Below are 15688 nucleotides of genomic sequence, written 5' to 3' on the forward strand. Positions count from 1 at the left end.
CAACCAAATTGCTCAACAAGCCTTTCACCGTAACACGGCGGGCAGGGGAGGGGGCGGAGAGGGGAGAGGTGCGACACGGCAGGCAGGCAGGGGAGGAGAGTAGGAGGAGGAGGGGGGAGGAGAGTAGGGGAGGCACGGCCTAGCGGCAGGCAGGCAGGCAGGGGAGGAGAGGAGGAGGGGGGAGGAGAGTAGGGGAGGCACGGCCTAGCGGCCGTGCAATCAAGTAGTGAGGGGGCGGAGTTGTGGGAAGGCTGAGAGAGAGAGTAGGCGGCTGGGGGCATGTGCACGCGCATTTAAGCTCAATGCGCATGCGCATTGAGCTTAAATTTATCGTGCACTGCAAGGAATCGCCACGATTCCTTGCAGTGTGGATAAAGAGTGGATAACTCGCAATAGTCTCGCTTGCTCGATGCGCATGCGCATCAACAGGCGAGACCTAAAAATACAGAGTGAAATAGAACACTGATTTCTCCTTCCCTCTTGTATGCAGCACCAGATCCAAGCGTGGCTCGCCCCAGCAGCAATTCTCTTTTGTCTCGTCCTCACTCAATCGCTCACACTGCACTTCCGCTTCCGCTTCCGCTCCCGCTCCAATTCAAACGCCATGCACATTTGCATAAAAGAAACAGACAAAGGACTACAGCAAATGCACAGTGCAATACACAGTAGTGGCAATGTCCCCATTTAAAACAAGCATTGAAAATGCAATAGTTCGCACCTTTGATTAACTTAAAGCCATTTGCTTTGCTAATGGCAATGTAAAGCAAAGCAATTGGCTTTGACTTAATAAAAGGCAAGACCAATTGCATTTTTAATGCTTGTTCACTGTGGAATCAATTTCAATAGCAAAGGTTTGTGGTAGAATATGACACATGAATAGTACTTTAAATAATGACTGTCCATTAATTAGTTAGCAGGCTTGCCTTTCCCAACTTTCAAACAACGTACAAGACATTTCTGCAATTTCCCATCCAGCAGGTTTGTATTTGATGTAGGTGCCTAGAGAAATCCAAAAATCACAGCGCCTGGCTGGCAATTATAATTTCAAGTGGAAACCCTTCTCCAAATTAACAGGAGAATCTGCCTCCCTTTAGTGGCGTAACAAAACTTGAGGGGGGCCCCCCTGCAAAACACAAGGAGAGCCCCCTCCACCGCACCCCCGTGGCCCAGCCCACAACCTACCACTTTGCCCCACTTTGGATGAATGGATGGACAGATGGGTGGGTGGGTGGCTAGACGGACGGATAGATGGATGGATCAATGAATGTGTGTTTTGCCATTGCCAAGGATGGACAGATGGATAGGTGGCTGGAGATGGATAGACGGGTGGACTGAGGTACGGATGGATGGATGGATGAAAGGATGGATGTGTGGCTAGGGATGAATGCAGGATGTATGGATGAAAGGATAGGTGTCTGGGGATGGTTGCATGGGCGGACGAATGGATGGGTGGGTGGATGGATGGGTGTGAGGCTGGGGAATGGGCGGACAGATGTATGGATGTATGGATGGATGAACGGATGTGTGTGGCTAGGGATGGATATGTGGCTGGGGATGGATGGATGGATGGACAGACGGATGCATGGACTGAGGTACGGCTGGATGGATGAAATGGATTGATGGATGGATGGATGGATGGATGGATGGATGGATGGATGGATGGATGGATGGATGGATGGATGGATGGATGCAGCAGTGGGTGATGCAGTTAAGCTCGGCGGGCGGGGTGATGTTGACTGACGTTGGAATAGGATTTATTTATTTAATTAATTTACTATATTTTATCGTCTATAGATCCCCCCTCCGGCGCTTAACTGCACCGGCTGTTGCTGGATGGATGAATGGATAGTTGAATGGATGGATGGATGGACGGGTGGATGGATGGATGGGTGGATGGAAGGATGGGTGTGTGGCAGGGTATGGAGAAGTGTGGCTCAATGGTTAGAGCGGCAGACCCTGATGCAGAGGTCTAGCCCGGGACAAGGGTTCAATTCCCCGCCTCGGTGGGTCTTGGGCTCAAAATTCCACAGACCTGATAATTCTTGCCTCTGTGCCTATTCCAATCATGGAGTCCCACTCTGCAACTCTGGGCAACAGCTTGCTTGATCTCCACAACGGCCCCCACAACGCTAAGGATGCCTGGCCTTCACCTTGGGGGTGCCCAGGAGTGGATGCCTCACAGGGAAAGCCATGATGGGTTCCACAGCGGTCTTCGTACAAGCGCCTTGAGACCCTTGCGGGTGAGAAGTGCGCTATACAAGTATCAATTTACATTTACATTTACAATTTACAGTGATTGGTTGGGTGGTTGGTTGGTTGGATGGATGTATATTTGGGTGAGTGGACTGGATTTGAAGGTTAGAATGCACATGACGTTGTAGACAGTGGGATGCGACAGGACACTAGGGCCAGCTGGGGTCTGATTTCAGAAGTAGGCATGCGGCACTGGTGGCTGGGAGGCAAAGTGGTGCCAGTCACAGACCCTCCTCTCCCCAGGTATGTAAGGGGTGCCACAGTAAGCAGACCCTTCCTTAAGCTTCTCTCTTGAGTCTTGACACCCCAAAGGGACCACTGGACTTTGCCAGACTGTCCCCAACTCATCTGTGAGTGGGGGCCCCATGCCACCCAGACTGCGGCCTGAGATTCCCTGCCCCTAAAGGCCTCTCCACAATCTCTCTCCAGCGCTCCTTTGAGCCGCCATTGTGGTGAACAGCCCCCCCATGCCCACAGTCAATGCCCCAATGTTTACAATCAGCCTCTCCCAGTCCCCGGGCACCTGGCCCTACCTCGTAAACACACTTGCTTGCCATGCCAGCACTCTAGTGTTCCTTGTTAGCCCTCCCCAGCGAGCCCTTTAGGAACCCTCAAACCGCCTGTTATTCGTCGAGCACGTACCTGACCTCGAACTCCTAGTGCATGGAGTCAGCATCCCCCTTCCACCCCACCAGTGCCCTCTACAAGCCACATCACTTGCCCGTAACCACCGGCTCTTGTGCAATCCCCCACCCCCAGCTCCAGGGTCCGTCAACATCGCACAGTGCCCTCAGCAGAACCATCACCCCAAAACCGTGAGCTGGTTCTGCATACCTCGCTTACCTCCCTTAAGTGAATTGCCATCGGCGGCAACCCTTCCCCCACACAGGCAACACAACACTCTGCCATGAAGAGCACACAGCGAGCACTCTGGCAGCTCTGCTCAACAGTGCTTGCTCTTGCTGGGTGAGGGGGCCCCTGGAGCATGGGCCACCCCAGAATGCGGGGGCTGCGGGGGCTGCGGGGGCTGCGGGTGCCTGTGTTACGCCCCTGGGCTCAGACGGCAAGGTCCATCTGGCTGGGTCCTCATCCCCAGCTTTGGGGCCCGGCCCACAGGTTGACGGATTTGCTATCCCCTACACCCATCTGACCACAAGCAGCCCCAGCACTCGCTCACCCGGGGGGAGCCTAAGGAGGAAGGCGTCAGCGTGATGGAGCAGTGGAAGAGCACGTACAGCAGCACGTTGCAGCAAGATGGGTGTGGGAATGACGATAGGGGCGGAGCCAATAGAAACCAGTAACAGAGACACCACTAAATGAAGAATGAATTACTCTGCGGCCTACTGCAAGTATTTATTTTTTATTTTTTTATAAAGCACGGACATTACCCGAAGGTGTCAGAGCGCTGCACAATAGAGCCAGATACATTACAAAAGAACCATGGAATGAATGAATGAATTTATTAAGTAATTTGTCACCGCGTGATGCAGAATGAATTAATCAATTAATTAATTAAGTAATTCATCACCGCGTGATGCAGGTGCATAGCTGCCAAGGTTTCAGACTGCTATGTGTGACATTTTCATAATTTTGGTGTAATTATGAGTGACATTTCAAGGAGTATAAGTGAGACTTTCTTGTGTGAGAAATCAAGTAATAAAGACTAGGGAAATATATTAAATTACACCCATTTGAGCAAGGAGAAGCTCTATATCTTACCCCCAGAATACATTGTCCTACATAGAATCTGGAAACCTCATTGTTATTTATAAGCGTGGTCGGTCTTTCCACTTATTAGTATTGTGTGATCCTTGTTCAATCACCAGACCTTCATGTACTCCACTCCGTTACCAACAAAACAGGATTGCTTGAACACATGTGCCTGTCCGTATTAGATGCTGTGTAAAAAACAAAAACAGCCACCTCGCTTAGTGATTATTATTTTTGAAACAATCGGCTTTCTAGAGCCGCTTCTGTGGTACTGTATGCATGCAAATATTTAAAATGGGCAACAGGTGAAACATTTCTGAGATTGACTATTTCACCAGATGTCAAGATGTGTTTTCAGTGAGCTATTTCATGACTGACCTGTGTTTTGCCTTAGTACGCAAGAGTGTAAAAACAGCCCAGGACAGAAGAACTTCAGCTAATTATACGATTGGCACTGCAGGCAGCTTATCTTAGGCTGCCACTAAAAAGCAAATTCAATTAACACACTCGGCTGCACTCACTATGTTGCGGGCCGCAAGCCACGGCAATGGGGCCAGACCTGGCCATTCCAATTCCACCGCGGCGAGGTGACTGTCAGGGACTGCTCAGCTACCAGTTGAGGTGCACTGCAGTGTTTTGCCCGGCTGCCCGCCGCAATCGACATTCATGCCTCTTACACGGCAGCCGGCCATTAGAGACTCATCTCGTGCTGCACACTCCGATGTGTCCCCCGCAGTTCCACTTCCTCTGGACGTGACGCGGCTTTGACTCTACCGGCACACTATTTGCCGCATTGTTTCAAGGAAACAGCAGGCAGCTGGGAGTGGATACATTGTAGCGGCTAGCGCTCTCAGCCACTCCTCAGAGCTGAGAGCAGAGATCGGTTTAAATATTTAGGAGCTCAGCAAGCAAGCAGCACGTCTCTCAGAGCACTAGAGAGCCCGTGCACAGGCGCCGTTGGTGGCGTGCTCTGGCAGGTGGAAAAATGCGTGACAATGCATTTCAGTGCGTTGATGCGGATCATCGCATTGAAATGCTTGAGCGTCATGGCTGATGCGTGATACTTGGCAGGACTGCAGGTGCGGCGGGTCTATCTTGGCAAAATCACGCCCTACAGCATACCTTCAGAATACAGCTAGTCTCACTTGCACTCCAACCCAAAAAAATACCAACAAAAGGAGCAATTTTCTTTTTTCCTCTCAGCCCAATCCATGTGCACACACTGCGGTGCAGCAGCACATTACTCTCCTCACTCGGCCTCAGACTAGTACAACTCAGCTTCCGCTTCCGTTCCATCCAATGTTAGGAATGGCTGAAGCATGGTTGCCTGGATCCTACCAAAAGTAGCCGAAATGTGGCCCATTGTTCTACTCCGAAGCAGGGGCTGGGCACTTGATACAGCCAGACCTCCCAAATTGAACAGCCTACGTCCACATCAGAACCAGTGTGCAAAGGCTCTGGGCAATTATCTTAAAATGTCAAAACAACATTATTAAATCAGTCCAATATTTTCTATTGCTTATTCATCTGCAAATAGTTAAATCTCTCCCTAAAATGTCAATCAAGTATTATATCATGAAAAAACAAGTATATAGAATAATGCAAACAGTGTTAAAACAAGCCTCGGTGACTTACATATCAGGAACAAAAAAAACACAAAGCAAGAAGTTGGATTCCGTCTATAATGCACCTTTCAAGAAGCACTGAAAATGCAATTAGTAGTGCATTTGTTGGTGTTAGAGCTATTTGCATTATAAATGGCAATACCTTTTACCTTTGTGTTATGAAATGAGGAGTATAGCGGAGTGGTGTGGAATGGAGAGGAGTCAAGCAGAGTAGTGTGGAGTTAAGTAGAGTGGTGAGTGGAGTAATGCGGAGTGAAGTAAAGCAGAGTTGTGTTGAGTGGAGTGGTGTGGTGTGGTGTGGAGAAAAGTGGAGTGGAGTGAAGCTGAGTGGAGTGGAGTAAACCAGAGTGGTGTGGAGTGGAGTAAAACAGAGTGGAGTAAAGCACAGCAGAGCGGAGTAAAGCAGTGTGACGTTGATTGAAGTGGAGTACAGCAGAGTAGCGTGGAGTGGTCAAGCAGAGGGCCGTGGAGTGGACAAGCAGAGCGGCGTTGAGTGTGGCAGAATGGCATTGAGTGGAGTAAAGCAGAGCGGAGTAAAGCAGCGTGGCATGGAGTGGTGTGGAGTAAAGCAGTATGAAGTGGAGTAGAGCGAAGTGGAGTAAAGCAGAGTGGAGTGGAGTTGTGTGGAGTAAAGCTGAGTGATCTTGAGTGGAGTAAAGCAGAGTGGAGTGGAGTAAAGCAGATTGGCAATCAGTGGAGTAAAGAAGAGTGGCGTTGAGTAGAGTGGAGTGGAGTAAAACAGAATGTAATTGAGCAGAGTGAGTGGAGTAAAGCATAGTGGTGTTGAGTGGAGTGAAATAAAGCAGTGGCATGGAGTAAAGCAGAGCGGTGTTAAGTGGAGTAAAGCAGAGTGGCGTTGAGTGGAGTAAAGCAGCGTGGAGTTGTGTGGAGTAAAGCACTGGAGTGGAGGAAAGCAGAGTGGTGTTAAATGGAGTAAAGCAGAGTGGCATTGAGTGGAGTACCACACCACAACACTACCCAAAATCCTGAAACACTACCCCAGCAAGACCCTCCCTCAACCCCCAGTCTGGTCCCTACACTCAATCACTGCCCTGCACGACCCCCCAGCACTACCCTAAAGCAATAAAACACTACAAAAACACCACAACACTACCCTAAACCCTACCCCCAGCACGACCCTCCCCAGACCTCCAGTCCGGTCCCTACACTCAATCACTGCCCTGCATGACTCCCTAGCACTACCTTAAAACCTAAAACACTACCCTAATCTACACCGACACCACAATAGTATAATACATAAGGCATAAAAATAGTAAAATAAATAAGGCACCATACTACCATTCAGCATGCAGCTTGAATAGAATGTTAATAGTAGTCTGGATAAAGTCCAGTAGTATTCAAATTGTTTGTATTCACTAAATATTCTGCATTGTAAATGAAGACTATGCGATTACAAATAAGTATGTGCTTAGTATTCTGTTAGTATTCAAGACGTACCACTCAAATATCAGTAGTCTTCATGCACTAGCCTTCCCAAAAAGAATACTACTGAATACTAAAATTGGCATAAATTAGTCTTCAAATGCTCTAAAAAGACAGGTTAACCACTAAATGTAGTATTCCACTTCGGTAAGGGAATAGAATGAGTGCACCATAGTCCACACACTGCAGTTATCTCAAGTTCTTTCTTGTTTGAATATTGGAAAAAGGGGACAAAGTTATTGTGCCAAATGATAAAACCCTGGTGCTTTTGGTGACGGGAAATGAGCTAGATCAATATGAAGATGTTTTATGTGTTGGTGTTATCATTGGCAGAGCCGAAGGGATTGTGCGATTGCGCGGGCGTGGCGATTTTAGCTTATTTATAATTTTGCCGATTTCGCCACTTAATCATCTGCCGCATAAACTGCAGATTTTAGCAATTTTTTTTAATCTTAAACGATTCAAAAGTTGCAAAAATTGTGATCACGCGTATCGACCCGCAGTGAAAGGAGCTGTGAAAAGCTGGACTGGTCTCCTTTTTGTTGGTTATTGATATATTTGAGTCTAAAAGTGGTGCTAAAGCCCAGAAACTGTTACAAGTTTAAAATGATGACGAAATAAAGTAATACTATTACAAAATGTGTCGCATTATGCCGCATAATTTGACTTTTCTTGCTGATTAATTTACTCAACCCTGCTGTATAATTTTGCCCTCTCCTGCCTTATAATTCCAGCTGCATTTTATGGAGATAATCATGGTTATTGTTAATGAGCGGGAAAGGCTTTCTCTGGACATACACGTACAAGGTTGATAATCTTGATGTCTTAGGGGGTAGATAGGATTTTTTTTATTGAAGAATGTGTGACTGTGAATGAGAGTGTGTGTGTTTGTTTTGCGGGCAGTATGATACAATGCTTAATTTGAGAACGAAAAAGTGACGCAGGTGGCCACATTTTCAACGTTTTTCCCTCTTGCTAAACTTCACCGAATTATCCGAGAGAGACTCCATGGCCTCCCTTCCAGATCCTGCTTCTGAGCCCTCTTCAGGCAGCACGACTGCTAGATTGGTTCCATGTGACACAGAGACAGGCCTAGATGTGGCCCTGGGAGGAGCTGGAAATCAAGATAAAGGTGTCTGTCTGTGACAAAGGAGTGAGTTTACATAGACAAATGGAGGAGAATCCCTTCCCTCCAGGGAGCACACTCAGGCAAATGAAAAATTCGTGTTCTCTCTGCTCAGACCCAGACTTTTAAAAGCTACTGCCCAGGGAGAGGAAAGAAATGACACTGCTAATGGGGAGCAGCGGAAGCAATTGGCCCCGAATGCTTGATATTCTTGCTCTGACAGATTTCCTCACGGCATTTGTTTTTTGCCCTGCACACATCAGACATCAACCAGTGAACAGCAGTATTCAGTCAAAAGCTCCATGTGTATTTTGATTCATCCCGGGCTGCTGTGAAGATGTCTCTTTCACAGGCGCATGGCAGCGCAGGCAGTGCTGCTTTCCATACGGTTGATCTTCTATCTGAGGTTCAAATAATGGATGCTACCATTAATCTGCAGATCGAACATGCACAATACACCAAATTAGCTCTAAAGACCAGCCCTAGAAATCTATGCTGCTGTACTTCTTCCCGTTGCATAATGACCTCTACAATATTACAAGGAGCCTATTTTGAGTGAGTTGAAAGGCACCTTCCCTGCCAAGTGACGCTCACCATCATAAGTTTCACTGTGTTTTGAAATGTATTCAGGAAGGATTCTACCCCCACAAGATGAAACCTTCATTACTTAATTTAGTTGCTATGCAAGAGCTGTGGGGCACAAGAAAGCCTTATGGCCGTTTTCTAGGATTATTTCCTTCTGAGTAGATTTATTTTCATTTTCAAAATATCTAGATCAGGTTATTTTCGCCCAAATATGTTTCAAAGTCTTTGTTTTCTGGGACAATAATTTAAATATCAATAATAAAAGTTAACACTTCCTGTCCCTTGACTTTAACCAAACAGTGCCAAGACAGCTTGTGGCCATTTTGCACAGGTCGTTTTCTTACAGGTTTGCATAGGCAGAATACACCATTTAGTTGCAGAACTAGGGACACTGGAGAGGGGTGAAGATCAACATTTCAACAAGGGGCTAATGTTCCTATGAGGAATAGAAAGAAAGGCACTATATCTCCAGAGATGAGAATGCCTTGGATCGGAGTACTGGATAGAGACAGTCAACTGGACTGTTCATCATGCCCTCACACATCCCCTAGAGGATGTCATAGGGCAGTGCTCCTTGTCGGGCCGGCACTGCAATGCCCTATGGGTTCCCTGAAGGGTTACTTTAGCGTAGATCTTTTAAGAGGATGCTGTATGATGAGTGAGGGTGAGGTGATGTGTGAAGAGGTGGGGTGTGAACTGGTAAGGGAGATCCCACACTATGCTTTAATGGGGAGGTCGCCCTTCCAGAATAAAAACCTGTTGGCAGGTGAATGCTACCTTAAGGGTTTCCAAGGAACCATGGTAGCCTGCGTGCTGAGACATAGTAGGAGGAGTCTCCTTATTGTCTCAGGGGAGGGACCTAAATCTGGTCATTCCTTCACATGAAAAAGGTTGACATGTTTCACACCTGAAATGGTCATAGGGATCCACTGCGCTTCTTCAGGATGACAAAAGAGTGTAGTGGACAAACTACCCCACACTAGAATTGGTGCCCATAGGTGCTACCTACTGTGTGTATATGTTGTTCTGTATCCAACCTATAGAGGAGGAAGACAAAAAAGAAGGTTAAAAAGTCAAGATAGTACAGGCAGGAATATACTTGTGGTGTCCCTCATTCATGTGCTCATGGCGTGGTGTACCAAGCTATATCAAGCTGGAGGGTATTTCAGAAGGCATGTGGAAATTGACCTGTAGGATCAAAGTGTTGAGGCCTTATATCAAGAATGCAATTCTTGGATCTGAAATGAGTAGGACATGGGTGAGTACCGCTGGATAGTCACAGGGATGTCCGCGGGAGACAATGTCACTGCGACCATGGTACCCATTGTTGGCGAATAAAATCACTCCTTAGTACCAGGGATATGTATCTAAGGTGCCAACATCATCAGGATGACTCCAAAATCTATTAAGACTATCGTTATTACTAGTCTCAATGTCTGCAAGTTGGTATGTGTTCTTAATTAATATGGCTTGCTGCATCTTACTGTTACTGGAAGATTGTGAAATTGAAAACCCATTTCTTAAGCGTGTAGTCTTAGCTATGCCATTGCAGATAGAGTAGCGGGTTCCGCATATATGTTTGGGTGGATGTTTGATTTCCCAGTAGATCCCAATAATAGGGCATTATGACTTTGATGGAGCAAGGTTTCACATATACAGAAACTTGCTTGTACTCAGCCCTCTCTAAATAACCTGTTATATATTGACCAACATGTTTTGTTTACTAATATTTACATTTCACAACATTTCTAGTATCTAGGGGAAGCTCGCCTATGTGCCTTTACTAACATTAACTTGAATGTCCTAAAATGGCCGCTGCAACGCAGGAATTTCACTGCGCATGCGTCTGCCACACTCACATGATGTGACGTCCTTTCTGCTTTGGTGGGAAATCTTTGCTTCTGCGCACTACTATGCTTGTTAGTTCTGCTTAACTATTAATGCACAAGTTAAAATAAAGTAATGGGGTTAGAGTAGTGATAAGTGGTATACAGTGCATTCATTTATTTATGTATTCTAATATGTTTCTTTTTGACTTTGCTATTAGCTCGTATTTTGGGCCTGAATACTGTCAAATCCTCCATCTTGGACGATGCCGCGCACGCGCACTCTGGCTCTGAAATTGCAGAAACATTGGCATTGAACCTCTGCCAAGAAGCATCTTGCCCACGATCTGCATGAGAACCTCACCCCATGACCTGGGAAAAGGAGGAAGACTAACCAAATGTGTTAGCATTGTATGCAAAAATGAAATAATATTGGTCGGCGGAATAAAGACGTGAGAAAGTGAATTGTGGGTGGAGATCAATCAATATGAATCGAATTGAAATTACATCATCTCAGTATGGTGTGATGACCTCTCCTCGTCTTTCCAATCAATCACTGAAGGGGAACACTTAGATTTGCAACATTTAGGGTGTGATACATTGCCCTCAAAATGGTATAACTAAGGTAGGTTTAGATCAGGGGTCTCCAACCTTTTCTGTAGTGAGAGCTACTTCTGGTCAATCAAATTCGTCGTGAGCTACTAAAGGCCCAGCAACTCGCGCATTTTTCCGAGAGACCCCCCACGTCCAGCGGTAAGGATACTACAGTGTTGAACTACAGTTGGCTGAGTGTAGTTTGTGTATTGATGACGGCAGGAGGTTTATATTTGTACTGACATTAATATAATAATATCCGGCCTAGCCAAGTGACTTCATATCGGTTGAAACACTTTCAGACAGTTCAGGCTTTTAGATAAAATTTTGCATTGCGACATTTTTAGCCCAACATTCCAATCCAAAAAGCACATACACAAGGTCCACTATGCAATGTTTTATTGAGCAGAAAGCCAGGATAAGATGAGAGTTGCATGTGACGTGTCCACGGGCTTCTCTGGAAATGGAAGATGGACATTTATTTTTATTAAGACACATTTACACGTTGCTCTTCCAGTGTTTCCTTTGTGTGTTACTTAAATTACATTATTTGTGATTCAAAACTTTCCTAATTAAAGAAAAAAAGTATCCCTCTTCCAAACTGTGTTTTGTGCTTTGTGCATTATCACGCTTGGCCAGCTACCCTCACTGCAGAGAATGGGCACGTTTTTGTGAATTTGACAGGACAAACTGCCAGCATATGTAACCCACTTTGACAGTCTTCTGTTTTGACAGCCGAGAACACTGTTCATCTGCTGTGTCAAGATGTTTAATTTGTAATATAATAGTGGGGCAGAGTGCGGCCTTTGGACCTCATACCTCTGCTGCTTACAGTAAGGGTGTAGGACAGGTAATGCATGTGCTGTGCATTGTACACCCTGTTAGCACACACACTTGGTGCATAATGGATGCAGAGAGAACACCCACTGGCATCAAGAACACTTGGTACATAATGAATCATGATGCAACTTCCCTCCACGTGATGGACACTTTTTGACGTTCTGACAAGCATCGCATCACAAAATGATCTGCCATGAGACTGAATGCCAACACGGCAGCAAGCAATCACACTGCTAGATCCAGGAACATATCCTTAATTTTTAAACACATTCTTCTTTTTAAGTTTAGGCAATCATCCTTAAACAATCCTAAAATACAAAAACGAATCCCATCCCTCCAGCAGTGTAATCTCGCATGTGCTTAAAAGTAAACCCAAAACCTGTTCTCTCAGTTATTACTGAGGTCCGCTTTAAACCAGGTACTAGATCACTTTTTTGCAGATAACAGTCACTTTTCTTGCCCGTAATATCTGAACAAATGAATAAACACATAAATCACTTACAAAGATGCAACCGGCAACCTCATCATCATGTGCACTTCCATTCCCTGCTGCCAGCATTACGTTTTGTTCAAACCACTACCGTGAGTCATTTTAAAGCACGTACACGCCAAAAAAACTGGTGTAATTCTAATCCCGTGACCAGACCAGCTAGAGAAGTTTAAACATTTGGGTGACAGCTTTCAAAATGATTTACGTGCACTGCAAACACTGCAAGAAACAGCTTCATATTCATTGCGCCACCTGCACGCTTTCCTGCACCGGCCGCTCCGCTCTGCCATGCCTGCTGCTGTGCACTGGCACTCGACGCGTGGGATGAAAAGCACGGTGCCAGGTTTTGAATGGCAGGTGGCAGTGGCGAAGACACTACTGGAGGAACAACGTAATCCTCTTGATTGTCTCACCAGTGCCCGCTAGGTATGAAGATGAAGTGTCCCAATCGATCCTTGGGGACCCACTTGCGGGACTGCACGGGATCCTCACACGGGCCTGGAATAATTAAGATGTTAGCAGACTGGTGGGACAGTGCATCCTAGACGGGCAATAGACCAGTTTACCAACGCATCCCCCGGAGGCAATCCTGACACGATCTTCCCAGGCATGATGCCCCCGCGATGCAAGCTGACCCCCAGCCTAAGTAACTGCCCCTCTGGGGCAAGCAGGCCCCCATGTGCCAGCCTTGCACTTCCCTTCGGCCAGACCCCCGGTGCGGCGGGCACTCTTATGAAACTCGTCCCGCCCTAAATTTGACCTGAACCCTGTCCCCTTGCTGGCCCGACGGCCCAACTTCTGGTCGACCTGCTCCTGAAACACAATGAGACCATTTAATATTACCAACAAACCGCCTTCCGCGGTGACACTCAAACACCAAACCTGTGTCATATTACCTTTTGAGAAACACACTTACAAGTCAGCATGGGGAAAAGAATAACATTGCCATGTTCATAGCGCTAACAACACCGTCCATGCCAATAACCGCTTAATAATCGGCAAATAAACGTCCTTTACCTCGCGGTATGAGGGTCGGGAGAGAGGGCTGAGGCTGTCCGTTAAGTGAACAGCTTCAACCACTCGGTTCTCGCGGAGAAGCACACACCCCCAGCCTCACAATGAGCGATGCAAGTACTGCTGTATTTGTACCGCACCTAACCAATTGCCCCCCAGGAGCTTGCGAAGGCCGACTTGACGGCGGGGGACCCGAGACAGGACCCCCCAGCGATTCATCCGCTGGGTCGGGCCGACAACACCAGGATTAAAGGGGGGCGGGGGTGGTTGGATGGAAGGGCCGACTCACCTCGCTATACGAAGTTCTCCCGACAACAAAACTTTTAACATCCCCCGAGCGCCCGCCCGGTAATAACCCTTCATAACTGGCAACCGTTGGCAGGTGGCAGTGGCAAAGACACTACTGGTGGAACAACGTAATCCTCTTTGGCCCGCCCCTCCCCAGCTAAACTCAATTTGAGCAGCAGGTTTGGGTGAGGGCGGGCAATGCCGCCATAAAAAGGCCTAAATGTTATAACGATGTTAATGGGCTACAAAATTTTGATGCAACCAGCGCGAGCTACTTCCGGGGTCTTGGCGAGCTACCAGTAGCTCGCGATCGACCGGTTGGAGACCGCTGCTTTAGATAGTGAAATTGTCCGAATAGCTGACCTGTCACTGACCCAACGCACTCAATAGGTGATCGAGAACAGAGGTGCTGGTCGAGCACTCTGTAGAAGAATCGATTACCCAGTCGGGGTACCAAAATTGCTAGAGAGGGGTGTAACGCTGGCGTTGCACTTAGGGGTGGACACCTGTCCTGATCTGCACCTGTCTTGTCCCCTGGGCACCTGATTAGTCGGGAGCCTAGCCCTAGTCTTTTTGCCCCAGCCCATGTCCAGGATTGTTCATTGCACCATTCTTGGTAAATATAATCTATGTGGTATGTCCTTGTGCTATTTCCCTTTCTCACCCTTCCCAGGTGCCAATGTCTAAAGGTGTTGCTGTGATTTCGTACAAACTTTATGTCCTACTGGTTATATTCTTGCTTGCAAAATTAATAGTCACGAGATTGTGGCTTTATCCATTTGACTCAGAACATCTCTCATAGATAAAGGTTTTAAAACTTTCCCCCCGAGTCTGTGTTTTATTACAGGAAAAGTAAATTTGTTTTAAATACTGCCTATTTAAAGTCAACTCCCTTTCGATCTTTCGATCCCTAGGACTTATAGTAAAGGTGACAAGGATTGGTAAGTCATGGTTTACAGGTATAATTCCTAAAAGGACTCAAAGCACTGATAGGTTGATTAAATTAGTAATTAGTTAGACAGGACTACTAGTTCAAAGTGGGAATGTGATATGGGCCCAGGTGAGTATGGTAATATTGAGCTAGTTGGTCCCTGCACGCTCTATCAGTATACTTTTCTGGCAGCAGAGCTATGGTTAGGGATTAGTTAAAATTAGGTAGTTAGTTGTGTATCGAGTATTGATTATTGATTTTATGTACTAACCAAAACCTGCTTGTGTTAAATGTTGTCTGGAATATCCCGGGATAAAGAAAGCAGGTGGTAAATAGAAGCCATGCTGCTGAGAGGTTACTTGCCTTGAGGAATAGGTGTGTAAAGTTAGGAAAAACTTGAAGCACTAGTTAGGGTTATTTTCTTAGTATAAAAGTGAGAGTGATTGGTAGCAAAGGAGTTCACTGGTGAAACTTTGGTCTTATATCACCTAGAAAGGGTAATTCTGAAGGAGTAGCAGGTTCTTTTTGCTTAAATGAAGAGTTAACTGAAAGTTGTTTTACTCGCAGTGTTTGAAGAGTAGACGGGATTAGGTTTACTCGTTGTGAAAGAAAAATTGTCTTTTCTTTTGAATTTAGTCAATCAGGCACAGTAGCAAGTGTTTTCATGTTGTCAATTAATGAAATGCATATTTGAATATGTAAAGAAATTGAATTGTCGTATTACCTTGCAAAGGAGGGAGTCAGTCGTGGGTGCTGCACTGGCGTCATAAGGAGCCGCGCTGGGATTTTTAGAAACAGCAGGTGTGTAGCCGTGAGAAAATTGTAAAGAAGGGGTGCATGCAGAGAGTAAGATTCACGTCACAGAAAAGCCGCGCAATCATTGATTAACGCTGATTGTAAGTCTAAACCTTATTGGTCTTTAAAATTAAGAAACGCGCTGGTATTGGAGAACTATTTCTGCAA

This window comes from Lissotriton vulgaris, chromosome 1_1 (genome assembly GCF_964263255.1).
Source record: "Lissotriton vulgaris chromosome 1_1, aLisVul1.2, whole genome shotgun sequence".
Taxonomy (NCBI): Eukaryota; Metazoa; Chordata; class Amphibia; order Caudata; family Salamandridae; genus Lissotriton; species Lissotriton vulgaris.